The sequence below is a fragment of the Dermacentor silvarum genome, chromosome 2, assembly GCF_013339745.2.
Source record: "Dermacentor silvarum isolate Dsil-2018 chromosome 2, BIME_Dsil_1.4, whole genome shotgun sequence".
NCBI classification, from domain to species: Eukaryota; Metazoa; Arthropoda; class Arachnida; order Ixodida; family Ixodidae; genus Dermacentor; species Dermacentor silvarum.
Genome location: NC_051155.1, coordinates 76,194,438 through 76,217,848, shown reverse-complemented (window position 1 = coordinate 76,217,848; position 23,411 = coordinate 76,194,438). Strand labels below are relative to the sequence as shown.

At 45.0% G+C, this 23,411-nt stretch overlaps 2 protein-coding genes across 2 annotated transcripts in view; both read left to right on the top strand.

The window, feature by feature from the left end:
* LOC119440994 (chitinase-3-like protein 1) overlaps positions 1-23,411 on the top strand; it is a 359,923-nt gene that overhangs the window by 211,557 nt on the left and 124,955 nt on the right. The gene's annotated exons all lie outside the window — the stretch shown is intronic.
* Positions 1-23,411, top strand: part of LOC119441568 (diuretic hormone receptor) — a 187,239-nt gene that overhangs the window by 95,928 nt on the left and 67,900 nt on the right. Inside the window, exon 2 of the mRNA XM_037706176.2 lies at positions 16,838-16,952. The gene's annotated coding sequence lies outside the window, so the exon portion shown is untranslated. The remainder of the gene's footprint in view (positions 1-16,837; positions 16,953-23,411) is intronic.

Below are 23,411 nucleotides of genomic sequence, written 5' to 3'. Positions count from 1 at the left end.
TACCAGTTTACATATACCTTGGAGTACCTTGGAGCGCATTCTCCTGCGGCGGCGCCGCCGCAGGTGATGTAGCGCATGCGTAGTGGGTCCGAAGCCCACTCTATCGCTTGGTTTCCGCTATAGTCGCATCTCTGACCGCATGCCAGCGCTCCACTCTTCTGCTGCACCGGGCGGCCGTCGTAAGGCGCCACCGGCGCCCCGGCGATATGCTGGCGAACAGCACCGCGAACGGCAGCTGTCAGAGCACTGGCATGTGAAGCAGACGACGGGACGATGGCGCTCGGTGCTTCCAGTGATTTGGCGCTGCGGGTTTTAAGGGCTGATACCCCAGATAACCCATTTTCGTGTGTATGCTTTTCAGAAAGGTCGTCACTTGTACAAGGCAGATCACATTCGTGGCATCAGGTAGTATATAAAGCAGAAAACGAGCACAAATTGCGATGCAAATGCACTACGCGAACGGAGCTCACCGCGGCAAGCTACGACGTGGTACTCGAGCAGTTATATTCCAGATGTTATTTTGTTGTGCGCGTTAACATTCTCGCGTATATAATCATGTAAATAGGCGAAGAACACAAAATTATGGAGACAAAGAAAAGGAGACATACATCTTTCTTATTCTGCTTCTTGAGCAGCTTCGCCGATCGCACATTTGCCAGTAAGTTCCGGTTCTCTGTCCGTTGCAGTTCTTTTATCTTTGCAATGCTTCCCCATTCTTAATTGCTTATAAACTAGCCAGATCTTCAGGCACGGCCCATTTTATATAGCTTAGCGCGACGGGAGCCGTCGGTGGCGGCGAGTGTGAACACTGCTGCATTGGCGTTCGCCGTCGATGCACAGCACAGTCATGTGCCGGACGCAACCAGAGTTGAGAATTGCTAGGAAGGAAAATGTACATTAAAAGGAAGACTGATACACTGATAAGACTGCAAAATGACTACAACTCTGAGTGTTCGCCTTCGGTGCCCAAGCTCCGGAGCCGTTACACTGCGGAAGCGAAGACAGGCAAGTGGAACACGAAGCTCTTGAGTATGAACGGCCTTTTTTTATTAACGTTAGAACAACTAGACCATAGCAAATCAGCGTCGGAAATGTACAGTGCCCAGCGATTGAAGCGCTGGCAGCGCGCGGCTGCCACCGTTTTTTTTTTCTTTTCGCGCCACAGGTGAGCGCTGTGGGACGAAATGCAGTCATAATGCCTTACGAAGGTTCTCGCTTTCACTCTACACCACAATGCATCAGTTTGGTGTCCCCAGCGCTTACAGTCAGTGCAAGAAGCGCTGGCGACCATGCGATTCGAGTATCGTGTTTCAATTGCTGAGCACTGTACGCGCTGTTGCCTACAGACCGCATGTATACAGACTTTCCGCCTGAAAAACGCCATGCCGCGATGAACAACGATTGAATTGAATGTCCTAACCAGCTTCAGTCATGTTTCAGTAACTGTTGGTGCACCCAAAACGCAACATGTTTGATCAGACTTGGTTTCACGGCAGCGCCTGCTGCGCGCGGGCCGGCCGCCACATGCCATTACAGTCGCGGCGCCGCCGCATGAAGGCGCCACCAGTCCAAATTCTTCCCGCGCCCGGTGCCTATACCCACCTCGGCTTTCCGCTTCACGGTTCCGCTGCACCCTCCTCTCCACTTCCCTCCTCGCGCCTCTTCTCTCTCGGCGCTTTTTTCATCTCCCGCTGCGCGCTGTGTTCGCTCTCATCTATCGCTGTGCTCGTTCGCTCGGTTACGCCGCCGACGCTCGCCGCACGAACGGGCGCCTAAAAGTTGCGCTCTAAAAGACATCACGAACAATAAACCTTCACGATTATTTCGACTCTCAAATCATTTACAGCGACAGCAGCATTCTCTCACAGCTGTTACCACCGCAATGTTTGCATGCTTGTTTGTTCCTCAAGTAATTGCGCTCACCCACTACGAATAAATCGCCAAGAAACCTGCCGTTATGGGGTCGTCGATTGCAAATGGGGGCCGTTAAAAATTGTTCATTGTAATAATTTAAAGAACACCACGAAAAAATGAAATATAGAAATAATGTTTACAGAGGTAAAACTAATTTTTGGTATAAAAGAGAAAGTCATTGTTTAGAGACGTTATCCTACAGGACTCCTTTGTGATGCACAATAGTTTGTTTCTGTTTTGTATCGGGTTGTGTGCAATGGAATCTGAAATAAACAGACCTACTTTAGCACTCTTAGACTTTCCAGATTTAAGTAGCCTCGTATAATTGCGTATAAGTTCAAATATATAGCTATGTGGAACTTGATGTTCACAGTGGTATGGTCAAACCCTTATGTTATTATTTTGTTCAACGTGGTGCAATTTTTGTTATTTGAAAATTCTAGCAACGTTTGCGCATGATGTCAATTTTTAGTTTCTTGAGTGTTTTATCATTGTGAAGCCGTAAGTGCTTTTGAAGTGGCCTTGCGCCAAACGCCTGAATCTTGACACAGCACTTATTCTGGCTATATGCTACGTCTGAGGCTCGTTGTAATTGCCGTCATATACGCCGCATTTGTGCCTCGTCGAAGCTGTTTTCTCATCTATGACGTGGAAGAACCGCCCATAAATGTGTCATAATCTCCCCAACAACAACTTCTCTGCAATTCACAGGTCGTCATGCGCACCTGCTACAGCGTAGCCTAATATGAAAGAGGAAAATGGCAACAACTTAACCGGCGTAGCACGAAGCTTCCAATAAATTTTCGTTTTCATGAACCTTCATCTACCTCGAGGGCCTTTCGCATTTACCATATTTAGTTCCGCCTAATGCGACCTCTGAAATATATTTACAGACATGACCGCTCTCAGTCTGGGTGATAAGAAAACATTGCACAAATTACAAGACTTTTATCGTTGCGTGATAGCACAGTGGAAGGCACGTCAATTGCTCGCGAGTACGTATTGGTGCAGTAACACGAGTTCGAATAATAGTGGCGCTACTAGGCAATGTTTCGCTTAAGGAACTACTTGACCACCCATCGCGCGTTTCGCCCACGTTTTACGCGTCACCTGACGTGTTGCAGGAACCGCAGTGTTCTATCTCTATTATGAAAGTGTTGAATACGATCGACTGTTATATTAACACGTATCTGTGTTCTACGGGAACCTATATGCAGGGTACCCAGCTAATAAAAAAACGGGGTACATTCTACTTAAACAGAACCAAGTTCGTGTCCTTTAGAGAGTCATTGAGAAACCTTTGATAGTAATGCTTAGTCCCTGACATGCAACTATTTCATGAAAACTAATTACGTAACTTTTTAAACTGGTGTTGTAACTGTCAAGATGTCACTTAAACGGATGTAGAGAATCGTAAGACAGGTCAAAAATAGGTGTTTCTAGAAAGGTACACATCAGGCGTTTACGTTTTTCGGAAAAAAAATGTGGTTGATCCCTCTTATATAGGAATCGGTATAGAACACGAAAGTGAAACGTGTCTTCACAGAAGTAGTGTAATGTTTATTGCACATTGATATATAATGTCTATTGGTGTTTTGTGGCTAAAGCGCCCTTAGGCGTTGATGCACCCACGCTGACGCCTGGTGGCACGTCTCCTCCATCACGACTACCAACGTCGATGACCATGAGCAACCGTCGTGCATATGGAAGCTGCACTACGCTGCACACGCTAGCACAACGCGAAAGACGAAGCACGTAACTGACACACTAATACAACGCGCAACACAAAGCACGTAACTGAATCGTCACCGAGTCAAATCAGCGCGTACAGCGCGTCGTAATTGCAGCCTCCGCGATCAACTTCAGAAACATTTTCAGAGCTAATTGCGGAGGCCACGCTCCGCTGTGCTGAGTACGGTGAACGCCACCTAGGTGGCGTTGGTAGTGCTTCTTGATGCCAGCGTCCCTTCGAATGCTGGCATCGAGGCGTCGTAGTACTGAGACCACCGAAGCGTTCACTGTCGGTGCGCGTTAAGGCCGGAATACATGGAGCGAATAACCGGCGTCCGAGCGAAGAACTTCGTCGGGCGGCGAACGTCCGACGGCCGGCGTCAAGAAATTTGCCGTCCGCAGCCGATCTGCCTGTCCAAACATTTTCGTCGGGCGAACGCCGCCGCCGGAAGCGTCTAGCGCGCAGCGGTGGACGACAGCCAATCAGGAGGCACTAGTTCCGGTCGCAATGCATGCTGGTGTTTCGCGCGCGCGCGCCTTTTCGCGTCGTCTGCAATCGCGTTGGTGTTGCCGTGTCTGCATGTCTCTGCACCGATTGAGTAGTTCCTAGTATGATCTCTCAGGAATCGCGTTGTATTTGTACATCCCATATCCGCTGATCTGCGAGGAAACAGACAAGCAGTGCAAGCTCTCTACAACAACCTTCAACAGAAATCTTCTGATCTCAGAGGCCACATGCTGTCGTCATGCCTATCTCCCGACTTCCCCGATAGATGGCGTTGGCATCGGATATTTCTTTCGCTAGGCTTAGACGCGTTCGAAACGAGAAGCGATCTCGAAAACTACTCAAGGTTATCCATAATACTCTGTCGTCGAAGCGGCCTGAGACTAAGCGAAAGCCGTTTACGCAGTCATTTGCTTCCAACTAAGTGAATTCTACAAGGACAACGCCAAATTCAGTTCGAAGCGGGCGGCCGGGACCGCCGCCAACACGGCGGCCAACGCGCGGCGGCGTTCGCCGCATGTATTGCAACACAGCAAACATCCTGCGTCGTGTCGCCGCGTCGTTACTTGACGCGTGAAGTTCGTCGAGAAAGTTCGCTCCATGTATCCCGGGCTTTAGTGTCATAATGCAGTACTTCTCTTTTCTGCTCATAGGCGGCGGCACCGCCCCGAGCAAGAGCGCGGGTACACGGAGGAGTGTTAGATATATAAGGCGCGTCTGTGTAGCTCTCTGCGAATGCGTTTGTGGCGCAATGGGTTAAACGCTCGGCGATCTATCGTCGCGGACCGAGAGGTCGTGGGTTCGATTCCCAAATTTTGCATGTTTGTGGAACTTTTTCTTCTGGTTTCTTTCTTTGTATTATGTTCTATGACGTATTTCCGTGACGGAAATACGTCAGTGAAGTCTTGGTGGACCCCGGAATAAAACACTTTCGTGTTAAAATAGAAAACACACAAGATATGAAAAATACCACGTGACAGTGCATCTGAGCGTACAGAATACCGGCTCCGTGAGAGAGCCTAAGAGCAAGTTGTTCATCTCAGGCTCGCCATTCAGGGTAGCGCATGTCGTGGATATTGATGCGCTACCCGGAATGTATAGCTACCGTTGGAGTACAAAAGAAAATCCTGTGATACCATTGCAACAACCTATACATTGCACGTCCTAGAGGACGTTACCCCATTTATTCACTGGACCCATTATAACATTTAGTAATAATAACTGCTTTAAATGCAACCATGTTCCAAAGGCTCGCTGTCACAGAACCTGGACAGAAGGAGGAAATGAAGATGCGTTTAAAAAGTAGACACTATAGATACATGCGAATATTTCACGCTTGTACATCGAGAAGGAAAAATAAACAGCATTATGATGAAGTTCATGAATTCTCGGGCACGTGGCAGTGACTTCATTTACAGCCGTGTTCCCTTCTTTACTTCGTCACTCCACACTTTTGCAAGTCAGATCTGCTGCGTCGAAATTTGCGCCTTCTGTGCTCGCTGCCTTCCGTCTCACTAGAATTACGCACTAAAGTGCACCCGTCTAGCACTCTGCGTGAGGCGAGATGTTTTCGGCGCGAAAGAGATCAGCAATAAAAGATAAGTGCGCCCCGCAGCTGTCGCCTCTTTCCCGCGACGCGCGTGAATATTTAGCGCTGCTTGGCTAACCGGTCATTCGCGTGAAATCTATAATTCTTCATCTTGCTATTTTGGCCACTGCAGGCGGCAGCGGATATTAAGGTTCTGGCATCGTGCCTTGACTGTCTCGGAAGAACACTAAAAGACCCCGAAATTCCCACGCTGCGCTGGAGTTAGCGTCACCAGTTTTGGCATGTGACACCCCAAATTCCCGGCTAAGAAAAATGAGATTTCCAGGCTTGCGGAGATGCTTAATACTTTCTGATTGTCAAAATACCGGAGTATTTTAAGAAATCTCTCCCTGCATGAAAGGGTGCCAGTTATTTTTTACTAGTTTTTTTCTGTCAGGGCTATATGCAGCCTCGGTTACACTATCCGCGAATAAAACTCCCGAGTTGCTCCAGCTACGATGACAGATCAGAGTAAGGAGAGAGAAAGGGAGAGATGAAGGGCAAGTGCGGATAGTGACGTCAGTGAAGGCGTCAGTAGTAGGGCGATATTTATCGCTTGTAGACGTCAAAATATCGACGCATTTGATGTGCGAATTTTTCCAAGAGCTCAAGGCCTTCGTCGGCTTGTCATGCCGTGACAGAATGGTTGCAACGTTTAGAAAAAAGTGTACGATTTCCTTTTATAAATGCCGAACTTTTATACTTTTCTTGGAATAAATTTACAAGGTAGCCATAGAAAGTGACGAACGATTAAGTTTGAAAAGCTCGCCAGCATTTCCTACAAAGGCTCCCTCATAGCAACAAACCTCAAATATTTAGTCATATTTTATCAATTCAGGGCATCACAACCTAAAAAAAATAACCATAAGGAGGCCGTATACCACGACGCTGTAACGATGGAAGTTCAATGTTGATACAACTTCAAACGTGAACATTCGTGATATAACTTCAAGGCTGATGGAAACAATAACTGATCAGCGGTCGAGATAAGCAAGAAATATTTAGAGTTTTTGTGAAAAGAAAGGAAGGATGAGATGGAGCTGGGGACGTTACAGCCCTAAATAACTGTACGTTATAGAGTCAGAGGTCATTAAAGAAATTAAGGAAGAATGAGAATGTAAAGAAGAGGAAAATCCTCGACTGCAATATATGCCTAAAGCTTGATTTGTACAAGCGTGCCAAGTGATTATTGGGCCCTGCGCCGTTTTAAAAAGGATGGCATGAGGAATCTCATCGTCGTCGCCAAAATGACATTCTAACTCTACATGAATGCCATTATAACTCTGTCCAGTAGAAAAATACCTCGCGGTCGCTGCGTGTCAATTCCATAATGTAATTTCATCGCAACAAACAAGTTGTGAAATGTGCACTGTATTTGCGCCCTCGCAGCGAAGGTAGCATTAGGAGACAGTCGCGCAAAGACCGAAACACGGGAAACTGAGTGGTTCAGTTCCGCCTGGACACTTGCACATGTGCACGCAAAATGTATTATAAAAAAAGCCTGAAGTCAATTTATCCAAATGTTTTTTTTTGTCCCATTTGTTTGTGCGACCACTTGTATTTAGAGAATATCAAGCCGACAGATAAGGAAGCCAAGAAAAAAACCCCAGGGGAAATTATTTATAGTTATTTTAACTGGATTGTAGAAATGGTCATCTGGGTGTGGCTAAAAAAACTGGGGCCCTCGGTTCGGGTTCCCCTTCTTCCTGTTCATTACACAGTGAGGGTTTCGACTCCGGCCGCTTTGATGCCTTCAGGCAACATACGAGAGTTAAGTGGTCAGCTGCCTGCTCTGAAATGCTTATGTGCTACGTGACGCCATCACTCATAAGAAACTTCGACATTCGCCGCCATGGTCTTCAGTGGCGCTGGCTAAAGCTCGCAGGATTATATGCTGTGCACATAAACACCCAAGAATGTGGAAGTTGGAGCACCCTCCGTTGCAGCACAAGTTATACTGCAATACAAGCGTAATTCGAAAGTTGTAGGTTCGGCTGCCATCGGCGGCAAGAAGTGTTTTCGTCCCCTTTCATTTCTATTTATCTTACCACTGCTACGCTTGAATTAAAAAAATGGCCTCTAGACACTGTAAGGAGGCTACGTTGCAAAAAAAAAAATACGAGTGAATTTCGTAGAACACACGAAAGTACTGACCTTTAAGTACTGACTACTTGCGTGCCTTAATATTTTACCTCTTTTTTTCCAACCTCGCGCTTATTCGTGACATTACGGCTGCGCCTATTTGCTCCTTTTTCATTCATTCCGGGTCCGTTAGTATTCTATTCGAGTAATTTTGATCTCTTATAGCATCTTAGCCTATGTAGGTGATAAATGGAGCAGCAAAAATCGCCGTGCTTTCACACTCCCCGCATTATCTTCCAGCTAAATAAAATCAAATATTGATACGGAACAGCCGCCACAATGTGGCTGCACTGAAGAGGAGGAAGACGACGTGTTCCCGATTGCTATATGGACGCCATCTTGACTAGTGTTGGCCTACGTGTAAATATACTGTAAATAGCGTTGTGCATCAGCTACACGTTGCAATATATTCTGAGAAACATTATGCGGTCATGGGAATTTGTGTCTGCTTGTGCATATCTGTACTCGTGTTTGTTGGCATTGTTGCAAGAAAATTCCAAATTTTTATATTTGAAAACTCAATTGTTTTCATTTGTGAAATATTTGGTATTTTTACTATGAGTAATTTTTTTCTAAACACCTCCGCATTTTCAAACTGCCAAGGCATTTGTAGCTGTATTATGCGGCAATCTCTGTGTGAATGTCAAGGCTTGCTCTGGCAAGGAATTCATATGCTGCAAGCTCTGAAATAATGCTCCGTTTACTTAACGCCATTTTAAGCTAAATGCAGACTGGTAATTTGTTTTAGATGTAGAACATACAGTCCTGTTAGCGCACGAAATCGCAACATTGCTTTGACAATAGGTAAAGTTGACCGATGAGGTCCTTTTTTAATTCAACAATTAACAAAACGTATCAGCGTTAAATAGAATTCAACAATCTAAGTTCTTGGCCACAACTAGCGATGCATCGACCAATTTTTTGCCTACGATGGAATGAATTTTTACCCGCCGGTATTGTAGCCCCTTTTGCAACAAACTCGTGTAGGCTGGTGGACCGAAAGAAACAAGCTAGAAAGACAAAGATATTGCCGTTAGACGAAGCCATCGAGAGAAGACATGGGTCTTTTCAGCGTGGCTGCAGATGAACCTGGCACCTTAGACGCCTCGGGTGCGCATCCAATAGAACACTTCGCCAGATTTGGGCCCTCCCTCATAGCGTCTAATGCCCACGTGAGGAACTTGTTGACGTGCGGAATTGAGACGTATGTGGTCTCTTTCCAGGGATTCGGAAATCCGTGTTCTCTCTTATATTGCTGTATATTGGGTGTCTCTGTGTCATGTATTGCCTACTTCTATTTCTGAATTTTGGCTGGTGTTTTGAGCTTTCAGATTGTGTGAATGATCCGATTGCTTGATATTGAGCCATAGAAATCTGTTGACACCGGCAGTACTCATAAGGTCCTGATATATGCCTGGCGTTGATTAACCTTAGTGCTCATAAGCAATCTAGGAAAAAGAAACAAGAATGTGTTAAGCCGTTATCATATATCCATAATACGATTCAACTTGGGGTAAAATAGCTGTCCACACATAAAAAAAGCACGAGACGTTCGACCAATCGCATGGTGAGCGCGTCACTCTAAAGCGGCACAATACCATCATGGGTAACCTTGGCCAGATGACAGAGTATCCGTGTGCGCCAAAAATTCAACCCGCTAGTTCTTTCCTCTGCACAATAGTAGCTCTAGCTTAACGCCGAACGCCATGCATGCAGCATGGTTTTGGCATTATGCCGTTCGCCCGAAAACATGTCATGATGAACCACCGAAACCCCGATTCAATGCAATATCTGCATGCAGATTGATCCGGTACTGTGATTACAGTACTGGGGCAATACAGCACAATGTCATAAGTTTGAAGATTAACTGCTTGAAAGTTCTAGCGCTCATTTTTCATACGGCGCCTCACCTCAACACACCATAAGGCGGGCAACTATTACAAAAGTGCGTTGTTAAATGTCTGCATGACTACATTACGAGTGACCCATTTATACATTTATTTTATGTTCAAAAATTGTTTGTACTTATTGACAATGTTGTATACAATCAGGAATAAGCGAATACTGCATCACGGTAAACCGTAATAAGGCCTTTCGTGACGAATCTGTACTAGTTAGCGGCCTCGTCTCACGAAACTGCACAACCCAGTAGTGCATTTTATTTCTTTACTTTTTTGCCTCGATACAATGAGGCAGTTTATTGCAACGAAGATGAAAATCTCGTTGAAAGAAACTGTGAATCATACCTATGTCGGGCAAACCTACATTTTCGGAATCGCTAATGCGGTGAGCCGTTTGGGTCACAGGGCATTGAACATCGCCGTGAACGCCACATCACGTGCCGTATCTTCACCACGCCATATAGCGCTGTACATGCTTCGCGAAATTCTGGTGGCAATAACAAACGATGTACAAGGCATGGCGAACTACCTGCCAGACGTTTATCTAAGTACTTGAAGACCGAATGGCTTGATCATTAGGTTGTGTTGTGTGGTCTATAAAGCAAGCAAGCATGAATCTTGTTTTGTTGCGGTTGCGGGTCCTTCTATTGCGCACCAACCGCTCTCTTGCTGCCTAGATGGAGGCTCGTGAGCTGTTTAATTAAAAAATAGCGGCTGGATCTGAATGTCCGCCAACGTAAGTATTGCTTTGTTATTTCGAAGCAATACTACATTTGTGAGTACTGACAAAGAAAGTGGGAAGATGCTCCTGGCTGCCGCAAGCTTTTTTTTTTCTCACTACAGTAGCACTGTCCAGATTCTGTGCTCTTCGCGCGCTCTACAAGTTAGGTGCACTTAATCTCGACGTCAAGCACCGTCAGAAAGGTGACGTTTGTGGCATTTGAAAATACAAATGGTGGTTGAGCAAGAACGCAACTTAATTTGAAGTTACCTCATAGAAGAGATGGCCTCTTATTCTAGTCGCTAGTTTACAACAGGATGTTTTGCATAATTCTTTGATTTTCATAGTGCCCTAATGTTTTCACATATGCACACATATTCCAATGTATCCGAAAGGGAAGGAAGTGAAACAAAAAATACGAATCAGATAGAAGAACTGTAGCCCGATTGCTGGGAAGAACAAATCGGCGGGATGAGCATTTCGCATGGCCACTAAGGGGCGTTGACTCCGTTTTCACTCAACCAAGCGCTGAATAGACGTTTTCTTTGCTATCACAGCGTGCACATATCGAAGAGAACTTTATATACGAATTTAGCGTTGCTTCTTGTTTCATCTTCCGACTGTAGCTCTCAACCGATCTGATGTCTCTGTGTTCCTGTTGATTCTCAGTACGGGATGTTTTTTCACCTTGCGGAAGTGCACATCTTAATCCTAATAACCTAAATAATGACCTTATTTCGGTTGACTAGGTGCAAACTAAGGACTGGTGGTCAAACGTCTGTCTGTCTGAAAGTTGTCTGTGGGCAGAGCGATCGGGACTGTGAAGGTGCGTTCACGAAGCCCATTCGCAGCTTCAGTAAATAGTGATCGCGCACTGTAAACATGCTGTCTGAACGCGTTCAATTCCTTCAAAGCAAAATCCTTCGCCGATATTTTACTGCTGTTAAGTTACGTAGACGGAAACAGGAAGCAATATTCCTGCTTGTGCTTTTATCTACTTCCGGACGTGGGCTGCGTTGTAGGAATATTATGTTCTTACTTCAGCGGCAGAGGGATAATATAATGCTTTGTTCTCGGAAATATCGATAAATAATATTAGAGGACTGTTTAAAAAATATTATGTAGCCGCTGTAAACATTTCGTTAATAAACTGTGCAGATAAGACTCTATGCGCTGTACTCTGTTTAGTAACCGTTTAAAAAGCGTTGACTGCATAAAATTATGGTACCTAAGGAACCTAAGGTTGTATATAAGGTTCTACCTAAAGAACCTCAATACGCAAGTTGAAGCCACACATTGATCTATGTCAGTTTGGTCGAGTTGTGCTACATTAGGAACAACAGTATTGTTCGGGATTATAAAACACATAACTGTGCTACAATTTCGCGTGGTTGCCGCATATGAAGCTTAACCCATTAAGGTACATGGCACATATGTGTCCCCGAATTTTAACGATCTCTTGATAAATACGTTCTGCCGCTAGAAACCTGCTGAAGGCAATTTACCGAACAGTTTCCATTAATGAAATATGTAATTTCGGTTGACAAATCTATGACAAAGCACTGACGGCGGTGAAGTCGTCGCATTAAGTACATGTTTTGTAGATTTTTCTAACCAATAAAGGAATAGAACGTGTGGAATATCAAGTGTCGTTATCAAGGGTTTGTAACAAACTCAATATTTTTGATATTAGGCAAGTATAAACTACTTTTTTTAGCGATAAAGAGGTGTTGGGACATATGTGTCCCCAGTGTACCGTGACGGAATTCTGGATGCCATTTGGCGGCGTTCGCTTGAGGGCGGCACTGTCATGTTCCAATAGCCGCTTGAAATGAATAAACTTGTATACGTTCTGCCTTTACGTGTAGCCTGGTTTATTTTAGCTACAAGATTTTATTTTCCGGAATTATGGCACAAAAAACAATGGAAATTCCTAATATCGAAAGAAAACATTCTGTAAGATTTTGTTTCATTACAACGATGATGATTCTGGTTTAGAGTTTGACATAGAATATATTGACAACGTTAGTGCAGCATCGGCGCAAAACACCCAGAAAAGCTATAACATTCAAAGCCGCTGATAAAGCGAATAATTGAAGGTCAGCAAAACATCTTGCAATTACTCCTCCCAAAATTACGTGTTCCGTCAAAGGGTCATTGAATAAAAGAGGACGTGCGAAACGGCGAGTTACAGCTGATTCCGGCGTGAACAAAGGGAAATAAAGTGTATTCCACCGTGCAAGCAACCTGCGGATCTTATAAAACTAAAACTATTTTCTGTTATGAAGTTGCAGAGCTTCGTAAAAAATGCTTGTGAAACAAAGCACTCGTTATCACAGCACAACCTTCTTAGTTGTTATATTTTTTTATAAACAATCACGTCCTGCCAGCTCAAAGAACGTATCCTAAGTCAAAAATTAAATACTACCTCGGTGTGTTTTGAGAATTCAGGAAAATTGAAGTAAACATCGTATGTACGTCGAACTACAAGCTGGTGAGCCCACTATGCCCGCTCTAACCTCCCTGCGGTTCTGCCAAGCAGTCGCATGCGTTATTTGGGAAATTTTTTGAGCCGAGATTGAAGCACAAGTCTTGAAAATATATGCAAGCGTATAAGAATATTTGCAAGGCAAGACACTCCTGCGCACTAAAATACAAAAGCTCCCGCTCGAAAAAGGTGCACGGATTGCTCCAAGTGAACGCTTGAAATCCCCACATTTCCCTGCTGCAGCATTTGCAATTTCACTTGTGCTTTCCTACCGCAAGGAATTGCTTCATGGAGTCTCAGGTGGAAGCAGCTAAGAAGCTCACGTAATTGTTCGGTTCCCTTAAGATACATAGGGACACATATGTCATATAATGTATCTTAGAAGCTATCAGAAATATACTTTTGAAAAGTGTTTCAATGTTGTTTGAAAGGCCAATATAAAGAAAAATATACAATACATCGACAATTTCGCGGCTTATTGGCTTATGTACCTCAGGGGGTTAAAAAACGCCAATTTCTCAAGAACGATTCAGGGTTGCCTACAGGAGCCATTGTTCTGTCATTTCGGACAGATCAGCATTGCTTGAACGCTTAGTTGACATAATTATAATAGTTTATCTAATAATTACGTTGTTAGCGCGAGATTTATCGACGATACTCTTCGGGATAAAATCCGATGTAAAGTGCACAGAGCTTTTCTTTCTGAAACAGTGTCTCAGTGGCTAGCCACCACTGCTTTCGACATGCTCGCTATCACCATTGCATGACGGCTGTCCTTACCAGACATTCTAATTACAATCGTGCGAGAAAACCGCAAATTGTTTGCCGCCTAGAGGTTGTGAAATGTTACGACACTCTACGATTCAACGGCTGCTATTTCTACATCTTCACATGCAAACGTATTTTCATAAGCAAAACAAAAATCACTTAAATCAGCGTGCACATAATAGAGTCCGTGCTGCAGTTTCTTGCGCCAATATTGAAGGTAATCATGATCTTTAGTTCAGTTCAGCTAAACCGTGACAAGAAAAAAGTCCGAGCTCGGCCATAGGCCCACAACAAGCGCAAGCGACAGCTTTGCTGGCTACAGATGGAAATTACTTGATGGGATGCATCAGCTTTATGGGATTAGCAGTGGCGAAAACGTTCATATCATGGAAACGGAATTTGGGGGCGTTGCTCTGTCGCTGGATGCATGCCTTCTATCTCCATGTCTACTTGCAGTATAGAAATGTCAAGAGCATAACATTGGGGGAATTCCACCGGCATACACTGTCCTCAGTAAACTCAGTCACATGGAGGACGAAGAAAGCTCGATTTTCAGTCGCGGCGTTAACTTGAAACAGGAAACAGCATCAACGCTTCTCTTCGACAGAGCACATGGGCTGTGGGATGCCTTAAGACGGATTTACATTTGACACAAACGATGAAGTTTACGTCTGATTTTTGAAACTGTCCTTTTTACGCGTTCCTTAAAAACGGCACTCCCGCGGTCTTGGAAAGATTCCCCTAAATATATTCCTTGTGAACGCAAACCGGTATCTTTAAGAAAAATGCAGTCGGCATTCTTTTTGAAATATTTGAAGTAATGACGTAAAAGTAACGCCGTAAAATGTCAGAGAATTTGACCAATTGCTACCCATACAGTGTCCGTCAGCAAAATTAGTTTCGCAGGAAAGGACCGTGGCTGTTCGGACGGGAATATTGAAATTGCTTAGAATGTTTTTTTTTACCTCCTATAACGCGCTTACTTATTCAAATTTCCTGTTTTATATATTGCCATAGCAAGGCGACCGGGAAGGGCTCTCAGCGAAGACATAAAACGAGAGCATTTATTTATCGTTCTCACGCTTGAGTAAAATTGGAGTGTTTTATAGGTTGGCACCATAACCGGTTCCTTAATGTATACATTTTACTTCAATGCCTATATACCGGAGAACCGCTGCGAGTGGGGTACACTCGCGTCCTTGGGGAAAAAAAAGAAAAAGACAAAGAAGGTAAACTGGATAGAATAAAGCGACAACAGTGGCAACATTCCTCGTGCATTACCGGACATAACGAGAACGGAACTTTTTTCATCAGAAGCGAGCACTTCAGAAAATGGCTCCACGCTGACCGAACTGCGTTGAAACTTGAACCATAAAATGTGTGTTGGCATGGTCCGTGCCGACCATATCCGATCACATCAACTTCAGCTTCTGCTCACAGCAATAAACTTAATGAAGCAGCGGAAGTGGACTCGTCGATAGCGCGGGCAAAACTGTGTTGCTTTCACGTCCTGTGGCTTAGCAGTGACACCGCTGCTTTGGTGCGTAGTGACGTCAGTTCTTGTTTTTTTTCTCTTTGAATATGTGGCCGGATTTTGAGCTGCGCTAACTAAAAGACGACATGCATTGCACTGTGCCGCCGCCGTTTCTCCATTAAATGTGTTTACTGTACTCATTGGCGATTAAATTGAACTTATCTTCGAGGACAAGCGCCACGATATGAGCACATGCTGCAGGCGGCCATATGAAAACACTGGGGAATCTTCATCGATGACCTTCGTGACGTCAATGTTTGCCTTGTCCACGTGTCATCGCGTGTCACTGAGTGGTACTATATATAGCTCGCTTCTCTGCCCTTTGGGTCGTTGGAAATACCAAGAAAAAAATATTTTAATTTTTCGTTTGTTAATTTCCCTTTTGTGGAGTGATCATTCTTTGCAATTGTTCAGATGTGCTAGGTGTTGCTTTTCGCGAGCTTGCCCGTGAAACTCATTCGCAGGTTGCAATGGTCCTGACGCGTTTGCGCGTTGATCACGCTGCACTAAGACGTTTCCACATTATTTATGTTTCTAGTGTTTCTGAGTTTGTTTACAACTCACGTCACCGCCATGCGTAGCAAACATGTCCTGTTCGCATTGCCCATAAACATTCAAATTTATTTGCTATAGTGCAACAACGGACGCTAAAGAAGCAATTATTTTTGCTGAAACGTGAGATATGCACGTAACGCTCAGCACATTTCTCTGCATACCTTGTAGGTTTCTTTACACGTATTGCTCTAGGAAGAATCTTTAGCACGTTTTAACTGGCTTTATTAAAACGGCCCATATGCATACTCATTACGCTAGTCTATAGTGACGCTATATCGACTACAGCGATTAATGTCGGGTAACCTCTGAATAAGTCAGACAGAATCACAAGTCATAAATGAAAGTTTTGTTTTTCATGAACATACTTGTGAATTGCGAATCTTAATCGCGGATGGTAGCAAAATACTTATTCGTTGCTCAATCGCAACTCACACAGGCACGAATACGAATCAAGCATGACGTGTCACATGCCATGCGCTCGCTGTGTTAAGCATTCAGTATGACGCTTTGTTCTAGCATGAATATCATGATTAAGACATTGTATCCCCCATATGAGTAAACAGTGGAGAGGTATGTAAAATCACCAGTTAACTGCGCCGGTGTATACCCTGAGAATTTAATTTCTGTTGGCTACACTTGGGTGACTGTATACAAGGTACTAGGATCTTTTATCTCTGTTCCTCTCTTTGTACAAATATATAAATAGTGTATGTAGTATGTGTGTATGTATGTATGTATGTATGTATGTATGTATGTATGTATGTATGTATGTATGTATGTATGTATGTATGTATGTATGTATGTATGTATGTATGTGTGTGTGTGTGTGTGTGTGTGCGTGTGTGTGTGTGTGTGTGGTAGTAGTAGTTGCGTAGGGTAATTGTGTTCCTAACGTAGTCTCTTGTTTATCAATTTAGGAGTGCTGAAATTACTGAAAAAATGACAGGTTTTTGTACCAGCCCCAAAATCCAACTTGCGTTTGTCTTGCAGGTATTGCCACGATGTGGCTGACAAACTCTTGGTTTCGAGTGAACTAAGGAGGTTCATCGCCTGCACAGAAACTGAACATCGAACGTCTCCACTGCGATCTTCACAGAAAAATCCTGTAAGTGTCATGAGTTCTGTCACATCTTTTTAGCAGACCGCTTTCTCAAAGGTATCAGATTGGTTTTGACCGAAATTCTCAATGCCCACTGCTCTGCTGTGCTTCACATTCCCGTTATCAAAGAAATGCAATTGCCAAGATGCCTTGTCAGAGCCTAATGGCTCTATTGTGTACAAATAAATTTATTGCAACTCAGGAATAACTCTTTTAAAGACAAGAACAAAACATTCATCATTCCGGCTCATCAAACATTTGTTCGTGCAATGGCACTGGTGCCATTTAAAAAAAACTTTTTTTTTATTGCGATAGTAATTATATGGACGCTCCAAGCGGATTTCTGGCGTCGTCGTCGTCGTCGCCGTCACCATGAGGGAGGAGGAAGCAAGAGAAAGGCAGAAGGCAGGGAGGTTAACCAGAATAACGTCCGGTTGGCTACCCTACACCGGGGGAATGGGAAAAGGGAACACAAAGATGACAGGGAGAGAGAGGAGGGAAGGAAAGAAGGGAAATTAGCGGTTAGTTCGCTGACGCGTGCGTTATTGCACTAATAGCCACAGACGTTGACACAAGCCCGTCGTCTTCTAAATAGCACAGAAATGCATTCAACGCTTTATGGGCCGACAAGCGATGGGGGCGGTGTTCCAGCAGCACATACACGGAAAGCGTCCGATTGCAGTTTTTTTAGCGCGTCAGCAAGTTCTTGTCTTTCTGGGGCATATCGTGGACAGTGGCACAATAGGTGGTCGATAGTTTTGTCGGTGCCGCAGAACTCGCCATCGCCGTGATGTTCCGTATAAAGTCCGAGGGCGATAAAATCGTCGCCGCGCGCCGTATGCTCAGTCTGAAACGTATGCTGTATGTGCGGGTGGAAGTGCGCGAGGGACGCGCACTTTCACAGAGAGCGAACGCACGGCTGAGAGCAAACAGGACGTTTTCCGTTGCGCGAAAGGCCGCGGGGAGATGGGAGGGAGGGAGGGGGGCGGCGTTTGAAAGTTTATTTAACATAAGTAAACCATACAATTAGAAAGTGCACACTTTGGGACCCAACATATTTGTTAAAGGGTCCCGTTGTGCTTGCGGCACCAACTGCGTATCTTGTGAGTGGGCGCAAGGGAAACTGGTGACTCAATCTCGCACGCGAAAGGAGGAAAGCGGGAAGGTAGCGTGGTAGGAAGGAGGTGCGGCTTCTATTCTATCAGAAACTGCGTACTTGTACTTTGCGCGGCAGCGGGCGGTCGCGCGCACAGTGTCTTGAAAGTGATTTGCACACGGCTTCTACCGTTGTATGCACTGTGCTTTCGCCGCTCAGTTTCCGTTGAAATGATAGACCGCGCGAACCTTCGTTCGCTGCTGAAGCCGCGCTCGCTCACGCCTCCGTTTTGAGAGCGGTTGTCCGCGGTCATCCAGTGTGATCTATTCATGTTTGCTTGTACGCGCTGACACCATGCTTGTTAATTCAGTTAGTAAGCGAATGTGCCCAAGTATATACAGCCGATAAAGCTAATATCCTTACAACGTACAGCTCTCTGTTAATTTGCTATCGCAATTGATGCTTCGCCTTTGGGGCGAAACAGCGACTTTTTTATTTTTGTGCGAACAGACATCAAAGAGCAACTCTAAATCAGTTTAGTAGGGAAATATATTCTGTCAAAACTCTATATTCATTGACTGAGTAGGAAAATGTTATTTCTTATTGCAGGGGAGAATGAAGATCCAACTGTGTTTGATTGCCTTAGAATTCAATGACATCCTTCTTTACCGTGCAACAACTGTATGGTGGCGTCGCCAACTGTCTTTCCTGTTTTGTGACTTTTCCGACTTACCAAAGTTGCTGTAATAATGACCGTTCTAATCCTCCATTTAAAGGTCTAATCTTATTACGGATGTGTAACTTACTAGTGCGGTTGGACCTAATATTCCTCCGTAGTCTGCCTTTAGCAGAGGTAATGCCTGTAGTAGCGGAATGTTTTAACGGGCCAATTGTACTTGTATGTACTTAGTACTCTTGAATACTAAGTACATAAGATCCTGAAAATATACCCACCTATTTTTTAGCAAGTATAGGCGCCTTTTGCGATTACTCGTGGCCTTGTGTTTCCACTAACTACATTTATGGCTTGTACATTTTGAAAAGGGCCCGGAACCACCCCTCATGCTTAGCGAAATAACACAGTTCGCGGGTAGCATACGCTGCTGTGAACATCTCAGCCAAGATTTGCTGTCGCACGTGGTGTGTGGAGCTGGCAAGCGGAGCGAGAAGTCACCTTTCTCTCAAATGCTCTCTTTTCAACAGAAGTCATGTTCCTCACTCTTTTCTGGTTGCTTTATTTCGTAGTAAAGCGGATTCCCATACGCGGCTGCTATTGATAGCTACGATCAGCTACGTAGCGTACATACCGTGGCCACCGGGGGGGGGGGGTGTACCCCGTATCCACTTCAGTAATTGAACCGCGGTGATGGCCTAGCGGTAGAGCATCCGCCTCCCGGTACCGAGTTCAAATCCAGGTGCCACCGGGAACCCACCGTTTCTTTTTCTTATGGGTGGAGATGTTCCCTGGCCAGGTACTTGGCTCTCGTAGGTGGTTCACATCTCAAAAGAGGGCCCAATAGAGATTTAAGGAGTTGTTTCTAGGCAGCTCTTGTCCAACTACAGACGGCATTGTTGAAGAGCATCCGCCGCGGCGGTGGGAGGCAAGTGCTGCCGCCGGGTACCTTCCGGTAAAATAGTTAAAAGCGCACTCCCAGCTTGGTGCTCGGCCATTATGGGACTTCAACGCTTGGGAAGAGGTGTTTCTCCTCAACCCAAAGGCGTCCCCACCTCAAAGGCGTCCGCACCAAAGGCGCTTGGGGCGCCACATGGGAAATGGCCGCCATGGGAGTGGCCCAAACATCACTTTTTTCTGAGCTCACGAGGGTTTCGACGGGAATTTAGTGCGCAAGCTCCTTTCCAAAGCGCATCACCCTTGAAGAAACCCCAGCGCTAGGCCGGGTTACGCTTGTGCCCATTTGAACCTGTGGGTGCCCGGCGGCCGTGGAAATCGAACCCCCAACCGAGGCGGGCACTCTGACACTAGCCCACAGCTGTGGTGGTTCGGGGCTCCTTCAACACACTAGTGTGTCAGTCAGAGCTGCATCTCACTGACTGCTGTCACACTTAGTCTCATCTTTTATTTGGTTTATTAATTAGGATGTGTTTGGAAACGTTGGCGACAACTTTGTCGCCAGCTTCTCTGTTAACAATGTAGTACCCGCCGCGGTATGTTAATGGCAATGGCGTTCTGCGCTTCTGAGCTAAACGTAGGGAGTTCAACCCAGGCCGCGGCGGCTTCATTTCGATGGCGCCGAAATGCCGAAACGCTCGCGTGCTTAGAAGTGCTCGTTCAAGAATTCCAGGCAGTAGAAATTATACCAGAGTCCCCTACTACAGCGTCTCTCATATTGGAATCGTGGTTTTCGCACGTAAAACACAGACGTTCGGTTTTCATACAATATAATATTGTTCATTTATGAAAAAATGGTACCGTGACGAGATGAGAACATTCCAGCTCTTAAGGTAGATTTCGCCAGCTTGCTTGTATGGTCGATACAGAAGGAAAAAGAAACACAGCAACAAATGCCACTTTCTCAAATTTCTCCGAATAAACATACTCACTAAAGCACCATCTATAGCATTTAAAGAACTGGGAACTATAACAACAACTTGGTGAGCAATCGGAGACCCAGCTCACCAGCCTCAACGCTGATGACCAGCATTAGCTGGTTAACAGGGCAAGGCAGGCAGCCAGGTCACATGGCTTCCTAGACGGAGGAGGGCACCCGAAAGGAAGGCGACCAAATAGCTTTGTCTGCTCTCCAACAAGTTCGACAATCATCATCAAGTCGATTGAAAAGATTTGCATGAAATATACACGTTTACAGAAGAAAAATTGGAACATTTATTACATCAAACCAACAGCATCTCCAAGCAAAATTAGGTCACTTTCTAACGCTGAAGACTGTATCAATATTGAAGCCGCAGAACAAATGTAACAACTAAGACTTGATTTAAAATGGCGCGCAACAATGCAATCACAAGCTGAGTATCAACACACACTACACACCTCTTCTGTTCATTGACTATTTCTTCACTTTCTCAGTTCCGATTGAGAAGAGGCCACTAATATATTAGTACTGTGCCAGTACAATACCATGTGCGATGGTGTGGAGGACGTGAAACACACACGGTGAGTATGGGAGCGTTACAGAATGCAAGAATGTTGCTTCACGCCTGACAAAGAGGGCTTTTGTACGAGGTCATGAGCGTTCCTCTTGAATGTCACTGAACGATGAGAACTACAGCCCTAAGTGTGCTGATTGCGTCGTAGAGATATCGCGGTTAGTTCGACGCTGAGCCATAGAATTAGCGTCCACTTTACCAATGCTCGTGTCATACCATTGCCCGCTAAGCTATTCTGTAAGACCAAGATTAACGCAGACTGGTCACTACGCATTGTACGGCTGGGACGGGGCTGTCATAAAATTAGGGATCGTTGGACAGGCGCCATGAGTAGAATTAACATAGGTGCATCAAGCTGAACGGTATTGTCTTAAACATAGTGCTAAGGACACATGAGTGTACAACTCCAAAGGTTTGAAAAATTAAGAAATGCGTACTAATGAACAAAGCCTTTGGCTAGAGCAGTAATTCGTCGTAACTGGCAAGCATGAGAGACACGGAAAACCAAGAGAACGCCTGTGTCATCGCTATTCGTACTAAAGAATCCACGTCAGATATGTTCAATGAAACTTGCCACTATACTGAGGGATGTCAATACGTTTCCTCATACACGCCACGTCTCTGCTTAAGAAAGCACTGCGTTTTATATGAACACCTACACTTTTCCCCAACTTGAGAAGCATGTCAGTCATTTCTCTGCCTGAATGTGGTGCATTAAGCATTCTGTATGAGCGCTTGTGACAGTGGACCTTCCTCTGCAACTGGCTGTGTGAAGCACGGACTCTTTATTATTTTTTGTATTCTCGCTCCTTATCTATTCTTCCCCCATCCCTCTCCCCAAGCGTAGAGTAGCCAACCGGGCACGTCCTTGGTTAACCTCCCTACCTTTCCCTTCTCGTTTTTCTGTCTCTCTCAGTGTTTCTTTTTTCTCATTATATTCGGGATTATATATGGGCATAGGGAATTATTGGGTCTTCGAACATGGGAGACACGGTTTTCATACCTTCATTAAGGCGCCAATGCTGAATCAGTGAAAGCCTCTGCAGATAATGAAACTCACTTTGTGTGCCGCAATGTCAGCATGCAGAAACTCTCTTGTTGATATTGATTCAGAATGTGACCGCAACGAGGGGGAGCGGAATGAACGGTCTTGTGCTCAGCAGTGCTTTACAGTGACTACGCTAGTACTGCAGATTTGTACTAGTGTTTCAGCATGGCGACTTATGTTGCCAAGAGTAGAGTTCTGTCTGCCAAAGACGCATGCAGTGTGGTAAATTCTGTATAAGGAGAGAGCAAAGCTTCTCCTAATTCAGTTTATCTGGCCCAGGGCTCAGCAGAACATGCTTTACGCGTTGCCGTCTGTCTCGCCGCCATGGCTGTGGGGCTGTTGTATTCCGCTTCTCAGTACTAAGATGAGAGGCTATAGATTCTCAACTGTCGAGACCGCGATTCTGTGGGGAGGAAAGCAAGGATGCTGTTGTGCCTACCTTTGCTGGCTATTAAAGTGCACCAGGGGTGCGATCTTGTAGGCGTTCCGAAATTGAACGGAGGCGGTCCGTTCCATCGGGCCGCACACGATTGGTCAATTTGATCGTCACGGTTCAAATTTACCAATAATGTGCGGCTCACGGTTCATATTGACCAATCGTGTGCGGCTCGATGGAACGGACCGCCTCCGTTCCATTTTGGAACGCGTACAAGATCGCACCCCAGGTGTCCACAATTATTTCAGAGCCCACATATGAGACGTGACTCTCAAGCCATGGGATCACTAAAAGCTGGAAGCCAAATGATGAATAACTTAAAGATTAATCGATGAATCAGTCACCCAGTAAAGTCAAGCCATTGTTCTAATGCCGCCAAACGGATGAAGTAAACGGGAAAGTAACTGGCGTGCAGAATACTAAATCAAGCAGTCTTCTGCGGTTATCTCCGTGCATATATTACGTATATACCGGTACTATCACAGATTAGTAGACCATTTCATTTCTTTCTCAGGCAAGCCTAACTGTGCATGCCAAAGACACTCAGATGTGAAATGGCGAATAGCAAAAAAAAAAAAAAAAACGCACAGCTGAGTTATCTCACAGGTGCTGCGAAAAAGAACATACGCACAATCTCGCCATAAGGTTCTGTTCGAAATACAATATCCAGCAATGCGTACGTTGAACATAATGCAGTGAAACTGTTAGTTTAGTAGTCTTATCGGTCCTCAAACAGCTGTCTAACTGATGGTTTCTGCA